The following is an 18,654-nucleotide window of genomic DNA, read 5'->3' on the forward strand; positions in this document are numbered from 1 at the left end:
CTCAAGAAGGTGTTCTTATTAAACACAAGCCCCAAACAGTGATGTTTCATTACCTCTCAGAATTACACCAAGATTCTTTATGAAATGGAACATCTGGGTACAAGACAAATGCTTTCTATTTTTTTTTTTTTAACAACATTATCTGCCTAAATGAAGAATGGATGGTGAGTAAATTTACGAAGTGGGTCTTTTGCCAGACACCGTGAAGAGTGCTGTAAAGAAAGCTACTCTTTTGTTCAGAATTAGGAGGGTAAAACATTTTATTTTTAAAGGCACTTGAGCTCAGGAGCTTGAGACCAGCCTGGACAACATAGCAAGACTCATTCTTACTAAAAATTAAAAAGACCAATTAACCAAGCTTAGTGGCACATGCCTGTAGTCCCAGCTACTCAGGAGGCTGAGGCAGGAGGATTGCTTGAGCCTGAGTGAGTGAAGCTGCAGTAAGCCATGATTATGCCACTGCACTCCAGCCTGGGTGAGAGAATGAGACCATGTTTAGAAAAAAAAAAAAAGTAGATATGATTACATGATTTCCTTATTGCATTTTGTCCATAGAATAAAAGATAAATGATTTAGACAGGATTTACTGGTTCATTGCCAATTCCCCAGCACAAAGTTCAGTGCTTAATAAATAGCTGTTGGATGAGTGAATAGATGAATGAATGAAATATGAGGTCATACAAAGTAGCTTTTATTCTCTATTGTACCCTTGAGTCTCTAAAAGTTTGCTCGCTCATTTACGATAATTCAGATCTTTGGTCATCCTAAATGTACTGTGATTAAGCTTAAGAAAAATGGGTTCTAGGGGAAGTTTTCAGGTGCCCGTAGTTTTGTTGTCTCTGGATAAGATGCAAGGCTCCAGTGAGGAACTGGGTTTTAATGTGATGATTAATATGAGGTGATTATAGGAGATACCTCATAGACCTCAAACACTAATTTTCAGGATTAGATGGGAGAGATTTTGTAGACAACTTCACTGATGAATGATTTAGCTATTATCTTCTAAAGATTTTATTTTAAAAACTCTCTTGCATCTCAATTTTTCTTTTTTGTTTCTTTTACTTTGTACATGATAAATATACTTTCCAACTTTAAAGTGAAAAGCGATGTCAGAGGTGCTGGAAAAGATTCACACCTTTTGAGTGTCAGCTGCAGGAAGATGTGTTTCTTGTGCTTCTAAAACATCTGCAGAAAAAAAAATACAGTGTATATTTGCACAGAAGAATGACAAATGCAGGAAAAGACAGGAGTCACACAGCAGCATTAATACAGCATCTTAAGCAGTTTGCATCACCCACACTGTGCTCTAAAATGAAGATGTTTCATTTTTTAAGCTGCTGTTGTCAATACCCTTGATGGAATGTCTGTAAATATGCAGCCTAGTTATTGCTTCTAGCTCCACAGCATGAGCATCATAGACCTCCTTCCTAAGTCATGGGTAGGAGAGAAAGAAATATAGGAATATATCCAAGATGCTGATTAAAACCAGCTGATTGGGAATAGACAGTGCCCACACTGTGGAAATTGTAACAGTTCTTGTGCCTTAGAGACATTGTCACATCTTTCTAGCCCGCTGACCTTGGGGCAATGTGGGGGAGGAGAGTGGGATAATTATTGTAGACATGAGCCCATTTTACAGATGAAACAAGTATTTTCTAAGCTTCCACCTATGTATAGAGAAGACTTAGAATCCAAATTTCCTGGGAACTAGTGCAAACAATTCATATATAGTGTAGGTCCCAGGGGGAGTGTAGGCTCCAGGGCTCTATCCTCTGAGGAATCTGTTCATAGTCTGAATCTGTTTCTTTACAAGACACTTAATATTTATTGTATGGTCAGTCAACTCAGCCTCATAATTGTAGCTTCAACACCTGTAACCAATAGCACAAACTCAAGCTGATCCCTTCTAATCTAGAATAGGGCCAAGGGTGATTCAGCCAAGTCTCAGAACTCCTAAGACACTGAGTGCCTGTTTCAGAATAGTTCAAATAGGAATGCTGAAAATTAGAGGTCAGGCAAGTAGACAAGATGTAAGTTTTTTAAAAAACTCTTAGTTCAGGGGTACATGTGCAGGTTTGTTATATAGGTAAGCTCGTGTCAGGGGAGTTGCTGTACTGATTATTTCATCACCCAGGTACTAAGCCTAGTACCCAACTGTAGTTATTTTTTCCACTCCTCTTCCTCCTCCCACCCTCGACCTTCTAGTAGACCCCAGTGTCTGTTGTTCCCCTCTTTGGGTCCATATATTCTCATCATTTAGCTCCCACTTAGAAGTGAGAACATGTGACATTTGGTTTTCTGTTCCTGTGTTAGTTCACTAAGGATTATGGCTTCCAGCTCCATCTGTGTTGCTGCAAAGGACATGATCTCATTTTTTATAGCTGCATAGTATACCATTTTCTTTATCCAGTCTACCATTGATGGGCATTGAGGTTGATTCCATGTCTTTGCTATTATAAATAGTGCTGCAGTGAATATACACATGCATGTATCTTTACGATAGAATGATTTCTATTCCTTTGGCTACATACCCAGTTACTGGATTGCTGAGCCGAATGGTAGTTCTGATTTTAGCTTTTTGAGGAATCCCCATACTGCTTTCCACAATGGTTAAACTAATTTACACTCCACCAACAGTGTGTAAGTGTTCTCTCTTCCCTGCAACCTCACCAGGATCTGTTATTTTTTGACTTTATAATCATAGCCATTCTGACTGGTGTGAGATGCTATCTCATGATGATTTTGATTTGCATTTCTCTCATGATCCATGATATTGAGCTTTTTTTTCATATGCTTGTTTGGCCACACATATATCTTCTTCTGAAAAGTAAGACATAGGAAGTTTTTACAGTCCTCAGCATGTTGTAGACACAGAAGCACATCTGAAAATGTTCATATTACCATGTCGCCATGCACCATTTTGCTATTTTAAACCAGCACAAACCAGACTCTTAGGAATTTTCAAGAAAGGGACTTTTACAACACTGCTTTTACAACAGTAGCATTTTAGTGCGAAGTAGGGGTAACAGTTTTGTCTTCTGGGTTTGCATATGAACCAAGTAGCATTTCAACATTGTGCTTTATCTTAACAATAAATGGATTGGCAATTTTAAGAACTCATTTAAAAGGTTTTGAAGTTAAGGTATATTCACTTTTCAGTCCAATATATTGGGAAGTGTCAGCTGCCAACTCAACAATGCTGGCATTTATCCTTGTAATGACATCTAATTTTCTTCATTTAACTCTACACAGGATTCTGGTTGATAATCTCCAGATTCTTCTCCAGAAATCTCTCTCATTGCTTTCTTCCAATTTCTCCATGGAGAAAAAAGTGTGTGTGTGTGTGTGTGTGCGTGCGCGCTGCATTAAGGAAGTTATAGAATACTGTAACCACAATGTCACACCACCTCACATTCTATTTATCTTTTGTGCTGTTAGAGCATCGGCAGCAGGAGCTGGAGGTGGGAACTCGTGGAACAACCATCAAGAATACTGGGTTATCTTGTGCTCATTTCTGATGTTCCACACAAGGACTAGGCTGTTCCACCTGCAACTGATTTAATATCAAATTATACAACAAGTCTTGTGAGAAAATCCTCTGTGTTTAAGAATGTTATATATTGAAAAGGAATCCTACCCAGCCATCTCAACTCGTCCATCATTCACCATGACATTCACAGCAACTGTATGCAGATTAAGTCTTTTTCTCTTCCAGCTTTCCAGTCTCTCTTTAGCACCTCCTATTGGCAGAGCCTACCTAGCAGGAAGAAGCTGGAAAGCTAAAATAGGGTTGGCAGAGCCTTGGGCTCAACATCACAAGGCAGAGTACAGAAGAGTGGGCTTGGAGGTGAGATAATAACTAAAAAACTGGCACAACTTGCCTGCCCACTGCACACCTAATACATTCTTGGAGCATACCTTGCTTATGTGTTTGTTACTTCACCATGAAAGTTGAGCAATTCCTTCAGCGTACTAGGTGGAAAAGAGCCTTGACTTCAATTGTCCTGGGACAAGCCTTTCTAAGTTCCCACACTCATGTTGTTAAAAAGTATTTTATTTATTTTCTCTTATTCAAGGCCAAATACAGCAGGAAAACAAGTTTCTAGTTAAATATTTAGAAAGCAACAAACCAATAATTTATAAATTATTTTAAAGCATGGAAATTGCTAAAGAGCATATTTTATTTTTTATTTCACTTTTTTATTGTACATATTTGATACACAACATGATGTTTTGATATATGTACCTTGATATGCACATACATAGTGAAGCAATTACTGTAGTCAAGCAAATTAACATATCTATCATCTCATATAGTTTCTTTGTGTGTGTGTAAATAAAAGTACCTAAAATATGCTATCTTGGCAAATTACCAGTATACAATACAATATTTCTGACTATAGTCTTGATGTTGTATATTACATCTTTAGACTATTCATTCTACCTAACTGCAACTATGTATGCTTTGACTTACATCTTCCCATTTAATCCCTTCCCCCAGCAGCCATCATTCTATTCTTTGTTTCTATGTGCTGTATGCCATCTGTTTTCTTTTTTAGATTCCAAATATAAGTGAGATCAGGCAATATTTTTCTTTCTGCTTCTAGCTTATTTCACTTAGCACAATGTCCTCTAAGTTCATCCATGCTGTCACAAGTGGCAGGATCTCCTCTTTTTAAAGCTGAATAATATTCAGGGATGTGTGTGTGTGTGTGTGTGTGTGTGTGTGTGTGTGTATTCATCCATCAGTAAACCAGGTTGTTTCTATATCTTGCCATGCTCCTTTTTTTTTTTCTTCAACTTTTAAGTTCCAGGGTACATGTGCAGGTTTGTTGCACAGGTCAACATGTGCCATGGTGGTTTGCTGCACAGATCATCCCATCACCTAGGTATTAGGCCCAGCATCTATTAGCTATTTTTCCTGATGCTCTCCCTCCCCCACCAGCCCCCAATAAGCCCTAGTTGTGTCGTTCCACTCTTGTGTCCATGTGTTCTCATTATTCAGCTCCCACTTATAAGTAAGAATTTGTGGTGTCTGGTTTTCTGTGTTAGTTTGCTGAGAATAATGGCTAACAACCCCACTCATGTCCCTGCAAAGAACATGATCTCATTCCTTTTTATGGCTGCATAGTATTCCATGGAGTATATGTACCACATTTTCTTTATCCAGTCTATCATTTATGGCATGCTTCTATTTTTTTAGTTACCAGTGCAAAGCCATAAATATTTTTGACTTTCTATATATGTATTTGCAAAGAAAATTCTCAAAAGGCTATTTGTTTTGTTTCATACACCAGGTAGACAGACAATAGTTCTGTGGTTATTATAAACATATGATTCAAACAGCCTAATTTTCTGAAAAAGGAAAGAAACATGCCTCTCTGATACTCTACTTAAATAGAACTTTTTATTGCAAATAAAAGCATGAATCAAGCATTAAACAACCTAATTGCTAATTACCATATTTAAAAATTATCCTTAATTAGAGAAAAATCTAAAGTAAATATTGCCATGTTAGAAACTTTTCTTGTGTGTCCTTAATTTGCATCTGTCACTCATAAAGCTAACCCTGCATGCCTGTTCTCCTCCCCAGCTTTAAAGAAACACACAGTTTTACTCACATTGAACCTGTTTCTCAAATGCAAATACCATCATCCTAGGGATAGACACAGAAGGTACATTTAACAGCTTCACTAGGTGACAAAGTTCTTAAGACCTATGCTATTCTGAGTCTTGTCCTTTGGATTATATTTTGAAAGCAAGAATATGTGCATTAACTAGTTTTCTTAAGGCTCCAAGCCTGAGCTCCTGTCTGTACTTTGATTATGTGTGTTTTTTGCTTTTTTGTTGTTTTCGTTAATGCTTTTTTTGTTGTTGATACTTTAAAAACAGTATCTTTATGTCATCCTGTCCTTATATGGAAACAGAGGGAAAACCTAGGCATGCCAGCATCAAACACTGTCTGGCTTGGATTAGAGAAGTGGAAAATATTACTCTCAACTTCAGCTTGTGAGTTTTTTGAAGTTACCATTTGTAGTTTCTTTGATGTGCAAAAACTGATGGTAAAAAACTATTAAACAGGAAGAATGAACTATAAAAGCATCTGGTTCCTAAGCATACATGGACAATCCCCACTTTGCTGGAACGTAATACTTCAAAAACTATTTCAGTGGAGCATGGAGAGTTTATAGAGGAGCTTAACAATAGCTTAATTTCAAATGGAAGTTGAAATGCTTTCAAGCTTGGACTCAAACTACTTTAATGCTGGGTTTTTAGGCAATAATTTCCTTTTTGTTCTTCTCATCCAATATAGAAAATAATGGGGTGAAGCTTCCATCCTACCAGCTGCAGTTTGTGGGCACCCTCAGGACTGAAGCTAAGGCAAGCAATTGCCACTTAAACCTAGGACAGTGGCAGCAGCCCCAGATATTATGTGAATCAAGGAAATGTTGAAGGACTCTGTGACAGAGCTTTGAAGATGAAACAAATAAAACTTGATCAGATTCCTCAATAAGGGTTCCTGCCAGAGTGAAAAACTAAGCATTGGTATGAATGCAGTAGCTGTTTGGTCCTGGTGCTGGTGTCAGCATAGGTTGCAACTGATGGGTGCAGCAGTAGTGATGCACTGCTCCCACTCATTGCTGTCATCCCCTTGTAACATTTACAGGAGGCATCCTTGGCTGTAAGTAGTGATGATCACAGTCCTTACCACTGATTAGGAACGCTCCTGCCTGTAATTTCTGGCAACTAACTGCTGTTCCTCAAAGTGTGGTCCCAGATGAGGAGAACCAGTATCACTAGGGGTCCCATTAGAAATGCAGACTCTGACCAGCTGAGGTGGCTCATGCTTGTAATCTTAGCACTTTGGAAGGCTGAGATGGGAGAATTGCTTGGGGCCAGGAGGAGTTCAAGACCAGTCTGGGAAACATAGTGAGACCTTTGTCTCTACTGAAAAAAAAAAGAAAGAAAAAAGAAACAAAGAAGAAAGAAATGCAGAATCTCAGGCCCTACTGCAGACCTACTCAATCAGGATCTGCATTTTTAAACAAGTTCCCCAGATGAGAAAATCCTATCCATACTGTCCTCCTCAGTATGTCTGACTTGCTCCATCCCGCAGATTTCCATGTATTCCCAACAGTCTGCTTCCAACTTAAGCCCATTTCCTGCTTTCTTCAGATTCTTCACTGTCCTTCAGTCTAATTTTTCTTCTGTCTTCTCCCATTAGATTAAATAACAAGGTATAATAATGGGAAAGAAAGGAGGAAGAGGGGAAAGAGGGAAGTAAAGAAAGAAAAATCGAAGGAAGATGAAGAGGAAGATGAGGTGGGAAGTGAGATAGGGAAGGAGGGAGGGAGACCTAATTTAGTTGTGCCATGGTATCATTGGAGTTCTTGAGCTCTATTTCAATCCCAAACAAATACACAACAAATATATCCCATTCACTATTTCCATTTTAAAATGAAGGAGTTACTTTCATAGGGAGTTGAAGAGAATGTTAATTAGTGTGATAATTTGGAGAGCGATTTGGCAATGTCTGTTCAAATTTTTTAAGTGAAAATTCTCTTTAATTCAGCAAATTTCAGAATTTACACTGTATAAATACTTGTATACATGCACAAAAACATATATCAAAGGTATGTATTGACAGGATTTTTTAACAACGAAAAGCTATAAATAGCCTAAAAGTATCAATAAGAGTTGTTTTGGAAAATCAACATATATCTCTGCAAAGGCATACTCTCCTGCCATTAAAAAGAAGTGAGAAAGATCTGCACATGCTTATGTGGTGAGCTATCTAGAGTATATTGTTAACAGAGAAAAGGAATATGTAGCACAATAGGCATAATATGATCTCATCCATGTCATTGTTTAGTATGTGTGTGTAAATGTGTGTATGTGTATATTTATAAAAGAGTTGATAATTTGCAATATTTATATCCAATGGTATATTCTACAACCATTACAAAACTATTTTGGTAGAAATTTCAATAACTTAGGACATTCTTGTGATGTAACACTAAGTGAACTAATGTAAGCAAGACATTAATATATTTTTGACCCACCTTTCTTGAGCATTTTCCAATGTTATTAAATATTCCAAAAAAATAATTAATTTTTCTATAATATTGTAGTCGAGTTTTTGGGTTGTTTTCAGTTTTATAGCTCATATATAATGTTGACATAAACATTTTTTTACCTAATGCTATTTTCAGATTTCAGACTAAGATGAATAACTTGTAATTACTAGTTCATAGTTTTGACCTTTTTATATAATTACTAGTTCACAGGATTCTTACTTATTGCCAAATTGACTTCCATACTCCACAAAGATTTTTAATATAGTACTTCAATTTTTGCTAATGTGACTTGTTATTAAGTTGTCATTTATTCAACAAACTTTTACATTAGAAAGAAATAGTTACTAATGCCTACTGTGTGCTAAGCTCCCTTAAGGCACTAGGTACATCATTACAAATAAGCATGATTCCTACCTTACTACTCAAAGTGTGATACTGGGCTGTGGGAGAAACAGACATTGAAACACACAATGACACTGTGATTCAGGCTGTCTTAGAATTATGCCAGAGTGCCATGGAAACTCAGCACGCTTACAGAATAACTGTAATAATTAACCAAAAAAGGACTACTTTGCTTTGAAATATTCAAATACTCCCCCACATTCCAACTAGAGTTAACTTGGTGGTGGGTCTGTAGGGGAAATCTCTTCTCTTCTTACTCCTATCAGAGTTTACCTGACTGTGACAAAAAGTAGAAACTTTCCCTAGTTTTGGTGAGTAGTAAAGTAGATGTCGAAGTCTAGCACCATTTATATATTTCTTTCACACTGACAAAAAATAAATCTTCTTCAAGGACACATATATTCATCCTGAATCTATAACCGAACCTTACTTTCTAACATACTATTCTTTACGGTGGCTTAGAATACAAAGATGGTTATCTAGCCTCTGAAAACATTTTTTTTTCAATTTCATAAAAACAAGTCTCCAAGGAAAATAAACCAGCCGCCACAAATAGCACTATTTTCTCAATATTTCTTGTCAAGAAATTCTAATTTAAAATATTTGAATTAGTTTGAAATATATGAAATTGCCCATAATTCAGTTGTTTTTAACCTGTAAAAATGGCAATTCTATATGGCTCAACATAAAGCCTGTGATTTCTTTTTGTTTCTTCCTCAGGATTGCCCATGTGTTAGCCCTTATTAAAACTGTTTTACACCAAATAATTTCTGCAATATCTTCCACAGATACAAAGAAAATAAAAATTAAATTATTAACATAGGTTTATGCTTGGTTGTCCCTTTCTAGTCAGATCATCAGTAAAATAAAATTACAATATAGTAGTACCTGAATTAAAGAGAAAATGGTTTCCTGCTTAGTTAAGCAAAGAGAATTCTAGCCAATGCAGAATTAGAAGTCAGGAGCAAATGTGGACAAGCAGATCCAGCAAACCACCAAACAAACTGTGATTCATCATCTCTGTCGCATGCCAGGCTAGTGTTCTCCTCTTAAGACATCAAACAGTAGCCTGATTAATACTAACAGTGTCTTAAAAATCAAAATTACTATTAATGCAAATCTATCCTCCAGAGATGGGGGAGAGGAGGGAAAGAGAGAAAAGGGAAGAGAGCTGTAGCCTGAAATTGATGGTGGCTTCTTTTACAGTACATTTACCAGATTTAAACCCATATTGTAGAAAAGAAAGCTTAGTACTTCAGTAGAGGATGCTGTATGGGAAACAATGTCTCCCAGCTTAGAAAGCTGGCCTGTTCCTATAAGAATGTCAGAAATCTCTGTCAATGCTAGTTCATAAGGCAATCCCATTTACAATAGCCACACAAAAAAATAAAATACCTGAGAATATATCTTAACCAAGGAGGTGAAAGATCTCTATAAGGAGAACTACTAGACACTGCTAAGAAATTATAGATGACACAAACAAATAGAAAAACATTCCATACTCATGAATTGGGAGAATCAATATTGTTAAAATGGCAATACTACCTAAAGCAATCTACAAATTCAATGCTATTCCTGTCAAATGACCAACATAATTTTTTCACAGAATTAGAAAAAACTATTATAAAATTCACATGGAACTAAAAAAGAGGCCAAATAGCCAAAGCAATCCTAAGCAAAAAGAACTAAGCCAGAGGTATCACATTACCCAGCTTCAAACTGTACTATCAGGCTACAGGAACCAAAACAGCGTGACACTGGTACAAAAACAGACACATAGACCAATGGAACAGAATAGAGTACCCAGAAATAAGCCTCACACCTACAGACATCTGATCTTTGACAAAGTCTTCAAAAAATAAGCAATGGGGAAAGGACTCCCTATTCAATAAAGGTGCTAGAATAGTTGGCTAGCCATATACAGAAGATAAAACAGGATCCCAACCTTTTACCATATATAAAAATTAACTAAAGATGGATTAAAGATTTAAATGTAAGACCTCAAACTATAAGAATTCTAGAAGAAAACCTAGGAAACACCATTCTGGATATCAGCCTTGAGAATTATATATGAATAAGTTCTCAAAAGCAATTGCCACATAAGCAAAAATTGACAAGTGGAACCTAATTAAATGAAAAAGCTTCTGTGCAACAAAAGAAACTGTCAACAGAGTAAACATCTGGTTGATGGGGTCATTCATATCCCAAACCTCAGCATCACACAATATACAAAATCCCCTTGTAACAAACCTGTACATGTATCCCCCTGAATCTAAAATAAAACTTGAAATTATATTTTTTAAAAAGCTAGTTCATAGTTGTAACTACTTTCTAGAGTCTTGCTCCTTTTAGGGAAATCACTGCTCAACATCACTAATCAGCAGAGAAATGCAAATCCGAGCCTGTGTTTCTTGAACTCTTGGGGTCTGGTTAAATGCAGGTTGTGATTTAGTAGGTCTGGGGTGGAGTGAGAGATTCTGCATGTCTCACCAGCTCACATGTGATGCAATGTTGCTGGTGGTGTCATACTTCCATGTGATGAGGTTTCAGTAGAGCATCCTTGTGATGGCCTTGGCTCCTCTTTTCTAAATTGTCAGTCTGACCCTGTGGGTCACATACTGAGCACTGATGAAGAGGCCTCTGGTCCCCTTCAGTGTCCTTGACCTCTCCTTGTTTGACTCTTTCCTTCTGCAAAATGGGATTAGCAAACCCATGTAGAGAGTCCACTGAATGGCAGAATCTTAAGACTTTTCAGTTACAGGAAACTTTGGAGATGATCTGATCTCACTTGTTCCCCTCTTCCCTGCATCACATCTTATGTCTGAAAGCCCATGCCTGAGATCCCATTGACTGAGTGTGCAGTTGTTAGTCTCATTTAATTCCATCAGACCTAAGAAAGCTCTGCAGAATAAGGGCCTCTTGCAAATATTTTCAAATACCTGAAAATAGAAAAAACAAACAAACCACTGCTCAAAATCACTTAGCAAACCCCACCTTAATGAGGAATTTTCTCTTTTGGCATCAGAAAGCAATTAAAAAACTCAGCATTTCTAGGTGAGAAGCTTTAGTAGTTCCCCTCTTCTTTCTCCCCACAGCAGGTGCTAAAGCACAGCTCAGTCTTGATTCATCCCTTCTGTCAAGAGCAGGCATCAGCCTCAGTTACTGTTTTGCAAATTCATCTCAGCCCTTTAATGCCTTTAATGCAATTTCTGGAGAATGAGGTATCGATTCGCAATCTCAGCTGTTTTTCCTGAAGCTATACCACATTGGCCTTCCTGGTCTCTATCTCCTCTCTGTCGCATTCCCCGCTCTTCTCTTTCTGGAATGCATGCCACATTTCTGGTCAGTGTTCTATAGTAAACCTATCTGTATTTCCCAAAAAAGAGGCATAATAAAGGCATTGTATGAATATGTTTGAATGAGAAATTCGTGAAAATTGTCCATTTTTATTTATGGTGAAAGACTTAATTTGGATAGAATGTGATATGAATCAAATGTAACTATGCCTCTGGAGGCACTATGAAAAAGGGAGTGTTTTAGTTTCATGAATTTGCTCTTTTGTTCTGTGTATATTGCTGTAGCACCATTTTTTAAGTCCTCTTCTTAATTAGTGTCTTGAGCCAGTAAATTTCACACCTCATATGTGTGAAGACAATTTATTGTGCAAACCAAGGCACTTCTGAGAGTAGATTGGGCAGCCATTGGTAATTGTGCTCCTGTATCAGGCATGCATGGGGACTGTCTCAGTAAACAGATACACACGGTCATCCTAATTACAGGCAGTTTGGGATATAGGACTCAGTGACAGTTTGGTATTGGGAGATGAATCTGTTGAAGAAAAAAAGCATGAAACATAATTAAACAGGCAAGGAAGGCATTATTCAAGACTACCACAGCAGGGGGCAGATTAATCTTGATTCTGGATACAGTAGGGACAGCTGGGGATTTATAGCCAATGGACATGGTGAAGGAGTCATGGATGGGAAATTACTAAGAGGATTTGGTTGGGTATCAAGGGTGGGGGGATTCTTGCTGAGCTGGGCTCCGCAGGCCAGGACCAGGCCTAATCAAGAAGAGGCCTCAGAGGAACATGCTCAAAGTTTGGTCAAGGAAAAAGTCCTTGTTGAATCTCACCAAATAAAATGCAGATTTTAAAATTTAGTCTTAATCAAAGAAACTGAATCGTTTCCCAGTCACGGGAACTCATCCTTGCTTTGAGAAATTCTTCCAACTTTATATTTTTTTCTTTGTGATTTTTAAAGACTTTTCCTTTGTAAATCTAGTTATTCTAGTTATGCTTGATAAAGAAATTGTTTTATCTTCTGATCTTTGCTTCTACTTCAGTAAAGCTGAGGTGAAATTGACTCTTCAGAAATTAAACAAAAAAATGTGGCTTGAATTGATCAAGGAAGCACAATTGTAATTCATCCAGGAAGGACTTCACCAAGTGGGCCATGTTTCATAACACATTGTTTAGTGAGGCTTAGAGAACAGAAGGGAAAGCAAGGGGTTTATTTGTATGATTTGTACACACGTCCATCACAGTGGAGGCTCAATGAAGGATCTGCTGCTCCTGGTAGCCCAGTGCTCACTACTAGGCAACTCCTTCTCCCTCTGAGCATTGGTTTTCTTGTCCATAAAATGAAGGTGTTCAATTAGGTGAGCTCCTTGGTACCTTACAGGGATTTTTTTTTTAATTCTATAGTTCTGATTTTAAACATCACTCTGTCCCTCTCTGGATTATGCTCCATTACTATAAAATATCCATCTTGAACCCATTTTAAAGGATTGAATATAAGCAATGGTAAGTCAATCTGAAAATAATGATTTAATGTAGAACCTGGGTCTGAAAAACTCAGTTTTCTCTCTGCTTATTTTATGACATAACACATCCAAGGAGATGTATGCAAGAAAGTTCCAGCAGATATATTAATAAAAGCATGTGTGTTGGGGGAGGGGGATGAGGAGAGGAATAGAAACAACCTGAAATGTACTTCAGCAGGAGAATGAATACAGAAATAATGATGGAATGACTCACCGTGAAAGTCAATCAGCTATAGAATCAAAGGACATAAACATCAACAATTTTTAGCAAAACCAAGAAAAAACTTACACCATTTACTTAAAGTGTAAATGGTATAAGTACTACTACTTATACTACAAAACAGTACTACTACTCATTTCTAAGGGATACATACTTGTGTATGTATAGTAAAAGTATTTTTAAAATTCTTGGTGGTGATAAACACCAGGCTCAGAATAGAGGTTCCCTCTGCGGATGGGAAGGGATTATGATTTGGGAGGGGAATTCATGGAACTTCAGCTATATTTGCTAATGTTTTATTTCTTAAACTGGGAGTTAGATATATGGGTATTCATTGTATTATACTTTAAGCCTTTTTGTATGTCTTAAAATATAACAACCCTGTGATAAAGTCAGGATGATCATAAAAAGACATTGCATACATTTGTTTGTAAATTAGAAACACTCAGTCCCCATAGTTTAGTGGTAGCAAAGCTAATGTGAATTTAAAATCTTCTTACGACCTTCCCTGCAGTTATAATGTACATACATCAAAAAACAAAACTTCCAGTGTACACACTGGTGAAATAACCACTATTCAGATACCAGTCTCTTAATACTACTTATATGTGTAATAGCTATTGTTATTTATTTAAAATTTATACTGTGTGAGAGAAGTTTATGAAAACATAGAAAGTTGTGATTGGATGCCAGATTGATAAATGAGCAGTTTCCTCTGCAAATAAGTGCAAACTCACCTATGCGCTTTCAGGTGGTCTAGACAAGAGGAGAAACCTGCCTACTGGTTTCTCAGTAGACGACCTTATGATAAAGTTGGAATTGTCATGAAAAGACATTGCATGCATTTGTTTGTAGATTAGAAACAGAAACTCTAATCTACAACTCTTAGTAGGAGAGCTGGATTTTTCTTGGCTCTAAAATTTGGGGAAGAATTCATCACAAGAATCCTTATGTAATGGGTACTGAGGCATTTTGAGTGGTGCTTGTTGTCTGTTGATTTGCCCTTGCCAGCAGCTTCTTGCTATTCATCCATTTCACACAGCACCCAGAGTGATTGTGTTGTAACAGAACTCAAATCATATCAATTCTTCAGAAGCTTCCCATTTCACCCATGGTAAAGCCAAGCCCCCTTACCCGACCTTCAGGGTCCCTGCTCCTGCCTGACCATCTCACCTCAACTCTTACCATTCTTCTCTTAATTAGGCTCCACCCACTCCCACTGGTGTTTCTTCCCTACAGAGCTTATGAGATCTGGGCATTTCCTCTTCTCTCAGTTAGGAATGCCCTTCTCCCAGGTCTTGGAATGAATGACTCATCTTTATCATTCAAGTGTCCATTCAAATGTCATTCTCAGTCCCACCCCATCATAGAGGCTTTTCTTAATTAGCAAAAGTAGCCTCACCACCACCACCTATACTATCCCTGAACTCAAGGCAAGAAGGATGCTCTGGGACCTGTGCTGTAGAGGGGTACCCTCCAGCCACATCCCTTCCCATGAAGCAAGAAATTTATGGGGCAAAGGGGACTTGCATACCCAGAGCTTGCATTTCCTCTACTAGGCCATGTCCTGTGCTATGGCTTGAATGTGACCCCTTCAAAATTCATGTTGAAACTTCATCCTCATTGTAGTAGTATTAAGAGATGTGACTTTGGGAAAGTGATTAAGTCATGAGGGCAGAGCCCTCAGGAATGGATTAACAACTTTACAAAAGAGGCCTCAGAGATATAATTGCCCCCTTTTGCCCTTCTGCTTTCTTCCCCTCAAGAGGACACAGCAAAAAAGTACCATCTTGGAAGCAGAGAAAGCAGCTCCCACCAAACTTGCCACCACCTTGACCTTGGACTTCCCAACCTTCAGAATTCTGAGAAATATATTTCTAATATTTATAAATTACCTAGTCTATAGTATTTTGTTTCAGCAGCACAAGCAAACTAAGACACCCTGCTTACCCGGGATTCCACAGGTCTCTGCCCACATGGATCTATGCTCATTTCTAGAGTCTGTGAGCCTCTGCCTTGGTTCCCTTTGTCTGTTGTCAGTTTGCGGACCCCTAAGCCCAAGGGTGGTCACACAGTGGCTGTTTGCAGAAGGTATAGATAAATATTAGACATAGGGGCTATAGTATCATGTGTGTACAAGAACTTCCTCTCAATGGGAGCTGGAGCCAGGCTGAGAATAGACAGGCACAGACCAGGAGGCAGGGATCAGGGACCCAAGGGCTGGCTTGCACAGCTCTTCCACATCCCAGTGCAGAACTTGGAGGAGTCTGAGAATCCTGAGTGCAAACTTGTTCTTCCAGGTGTTTGAAAAGTTGATTTGTCAAGCTAGAGAGTAGATCATATTTTATTAAACAGTTTATTAGCTTGATTCACACTCTAATTATTTATACACATGTGGATCTCCATTTATACTCTTGCCGCTCTTACAAATGTTAGTGGCAGGCCTGGCTTCCTCTGCATTTGAGTCAGTCCGGAAGATGGTGGTTCAAATTCCAGGGCCTGGTGGTAAAACAGAAAGTGGGGTTTTGTGCCAAATCCCTTAGAAATATCTTTTCTGCCACTCACCTTCTTGGGGATTCCAGACTTTCTTCTCAACAGTCCTGTTCTCTACTCTCTCTCCTATTTCCCTGTTTTTATTTTGTAGCACTGAAAAAATCTAAAATTACCTTATTTGTTTACTCGTTTAATATGAGTTCTGTGAGGTCAGAGGCTTGTGGCTACATCTGCAGCATGTGGTACATACTAAGTGCTCATTAAAAATTTGCTTATAGCCAGGAATGGTGCCCCATACCTATAATCCTAGTGCTTTGGGGGACCAACATGAGAGGAATGCTTGAGACTAGGAGTTTGAGACCAGCCTAGGAAACATAGCAAGACACCATCTCTACAAAAATATTTTTTAAAAAATTAGCTGGGTTGTGGTGGTGCATTCCTATAGTCCCAGCTATTCTTCAGGCTGAGGTGGGAGGATCACTTAAGCCTGGGAGTACGAGGTTACAAAGAGCTATGATCGCACCACTGCACTCCAGCCAGCGTGACAGAGCAAGCCCCTGACTCTAAAAATAATATAAATAAAATATTTGTTGAATGTGTCATGACAGGAATATTGTTTACAAATTTTTGCTGAATGAATGACTTAGGTGCTATTTTGTGCCAGGACTGCGAAGAGTCCAAAGATAAGTCAAACAGGTCCTCTGCCTTCAGTGGTCTGCATGCCTAGTGGGAAGCAATCCTGAAAACAAACAAAAGTCTTCTGCTTTGAGTTTTACACTTCTCACATCATTAATGAATCTAGAAACAAAAATATATATGTAGCCATTATTGTAGCACTTCTGAGCAGACAAACAATTTGCAAAGTAAATAAGCTCCAGAGAAAGGGAAAAATACTTTATGTTATTTTCTCTAAAGGGTTAGGGGTAAGAGAGCTTTTAAACTTGATGACCCATCAGAACTGGTGGAAAGTGTTTTTTCTCCTTCTTCCTGAAGATAAATTGCTTGTTTTTCTAGGAGGAGAGGGGAACATATTAAACATTTTTTGTTGTTAAGCTAAAATACTGTTTAGAACAGGAGGCTAAAATCTCAGCCGCTGCTGTCTGCCTTATTTAACTTACATGGCAGACGGTGGCATCTGTTGAACAACACTGTGTTGGCGCTTACCTCCTCCAAGGAGCTGAGGGCCTCTGGAGTCGGCCTTCTCAGAGGCCTCTGTGGGCAGCAGGGCAGCTGGGGCTTCCAGCTGCTCTGGGCAGACTTCAGTTTCACTCCAGATGGCCTGGGTGTGCAAAGTGTGAAAGAAGACAGGCAGAAACACTGTCCCTTCTACATAGAATTCCTTTTTAGAAAATAAGTCTTTTTCCTAATCACCCAGAAATATAAGAGGTCATTTTTATCCAGAGATGATTGTGCAGGCCCCATAAAGCCAATTCATTTGAAATAAGGATGAAAATATCATAAGAAATACTGAAAACCATACTTATTTGAAGTTTTATCTTGAAAAACAGCAGCTAAGAACCATAAAAGTGATCTCAGAGTTTATAAAATTAGGTTATAATTTTACTATGTGCTAATTCTTAGAATACTAGGGGATGTATATATATTTTAATAAAACTGTATGATATCACCATATTCCTTCCTATTTGACTTTCAAGATATGTACTCATTCATCCAACAAATATTTATTGAGTACTTACTATGCACCAAGCACTGTTCTAGGCAGTTGGATCAATTTTAAAAAGAAAAAGAAAATATTTCCTGTTCTTATGGACCTTATATTGTAATGGGTGACTGATAAATCATAAAATATTAGGGAAAAGCAGATCATGCTGGAAAGTAGGAAGTACTAAGAAGAAAATACAAAAGCAGAGATGGTGAATAAGTAGTACAGAATATTGGTAAAGATTACAGTTTAAAGAGGGTGGTCAGAATATGTCTCTCTGAGAAGATGACATGATGGCTGCTGAGCTGACCATAGACCATAGGGTAGTGAGGGTAGAAGCAGGAAACTTATTGAGAGGTGACTGAAACAATCAGGTGGGAGACAGAGTAGTAGTGGAAATGGTGAGAAGTGTTGGGATCCTGGTTACATTTTTTAAATGGAGCTGACAGGTCTTACTAATTGATCTGATTATGAAAGAAACTAGACTACTAGAATGTGAGAGAAAGAGAGGCATCAGAAATAACTCAGAGGGTTTTAACCTGAATAGGAACTGACATGAACAGAAATGGGGAAGACTGAGTAGTGTTAAGGTATTTTAGAGGGAAGAATAGGAATTTGACTGGGCACAATAATTGTAAGATTATTACCTACTAGACAGCCACAAAGAAGTGTCAAGTAGTTAGTTGAATACATGAGTCTGGTGTTTAGGAGGGAAGTGACAAGTGTGATAATTTAAGGGAGGATTTAAAGCCATGAAACTAGATGACCCACCTTAGGAGAGAATGTGGATAGAGGACAGAAGTTTAGGGATCAGGGAGATATGAAGGAACAAGCGTAGTAAAATCAGAGACGATCATTTTGGGGAATATATTAGAGGACTTTGTTGATTTTCTCAAAGTCTTCTTCCAATTTCCTAAAATTTAAATCACCCTATTTGAAGAGTCTGTTGTCACTGTTACTGATTTTTCAGTTTT

The 18,654-nt window shown here is 38.0% G+C and overlaps 1 protein-coding gene and 1 long non-coding RNA gene across 9 annotated transcripts in view; one reads left to right on the plus strand and one right to left on the minus strand.

The window, feature by feature from the left end:
• The window catches only part of NEK11 (NIMA related kinase 11), a 313,205-nt gene that overhangs the window by 256,026 nt on the left and 38,525 nt on the right, over window positions 1-18,654 (plus strand). The window lies entirely within an intron of this gene.
• The window catches only part of LOC135275875 (uncharacterized), a 79,857-nt gene continuing 67,463 nt past the window's right edge, over window positions 6,261-18,654 (minus strand). The window contains exons 3-4 of one of the 3 annotated variants that reach the window (XR_010343449.1): window positions 15,717-17,296; window positions 6,261-15,602 (exon numbers count right to left, since the gene is read on the minus strand). This is a non-coding gene — a long non-coding RNA (uncharacterized LOC135275875). Of the gene's footprint in view, window positions 17,297-18,654 lie in introns of all 3 variants that reach the window. The other 2 variants (XR_010343450.1, XR_010343448.1) reach the window with 2 other exon arrangements.

The sequence above is a fragment of the Aotus nancymaae genome, unplaced genomic scaffold, assembly GCF_030222135.1.
Source record: "Aotus nancymaae isolate 86718 unplaced genomic scaffold, 86718_ANA_hifiasm-v0.15.2.pri h1tg000019l, whole genome shotgun sequence".
NCBI lineage: Eukaryota > Metazoa > Chordata > Mammalia > Primates > Aotidae > Aotus > Aotus nancymaae.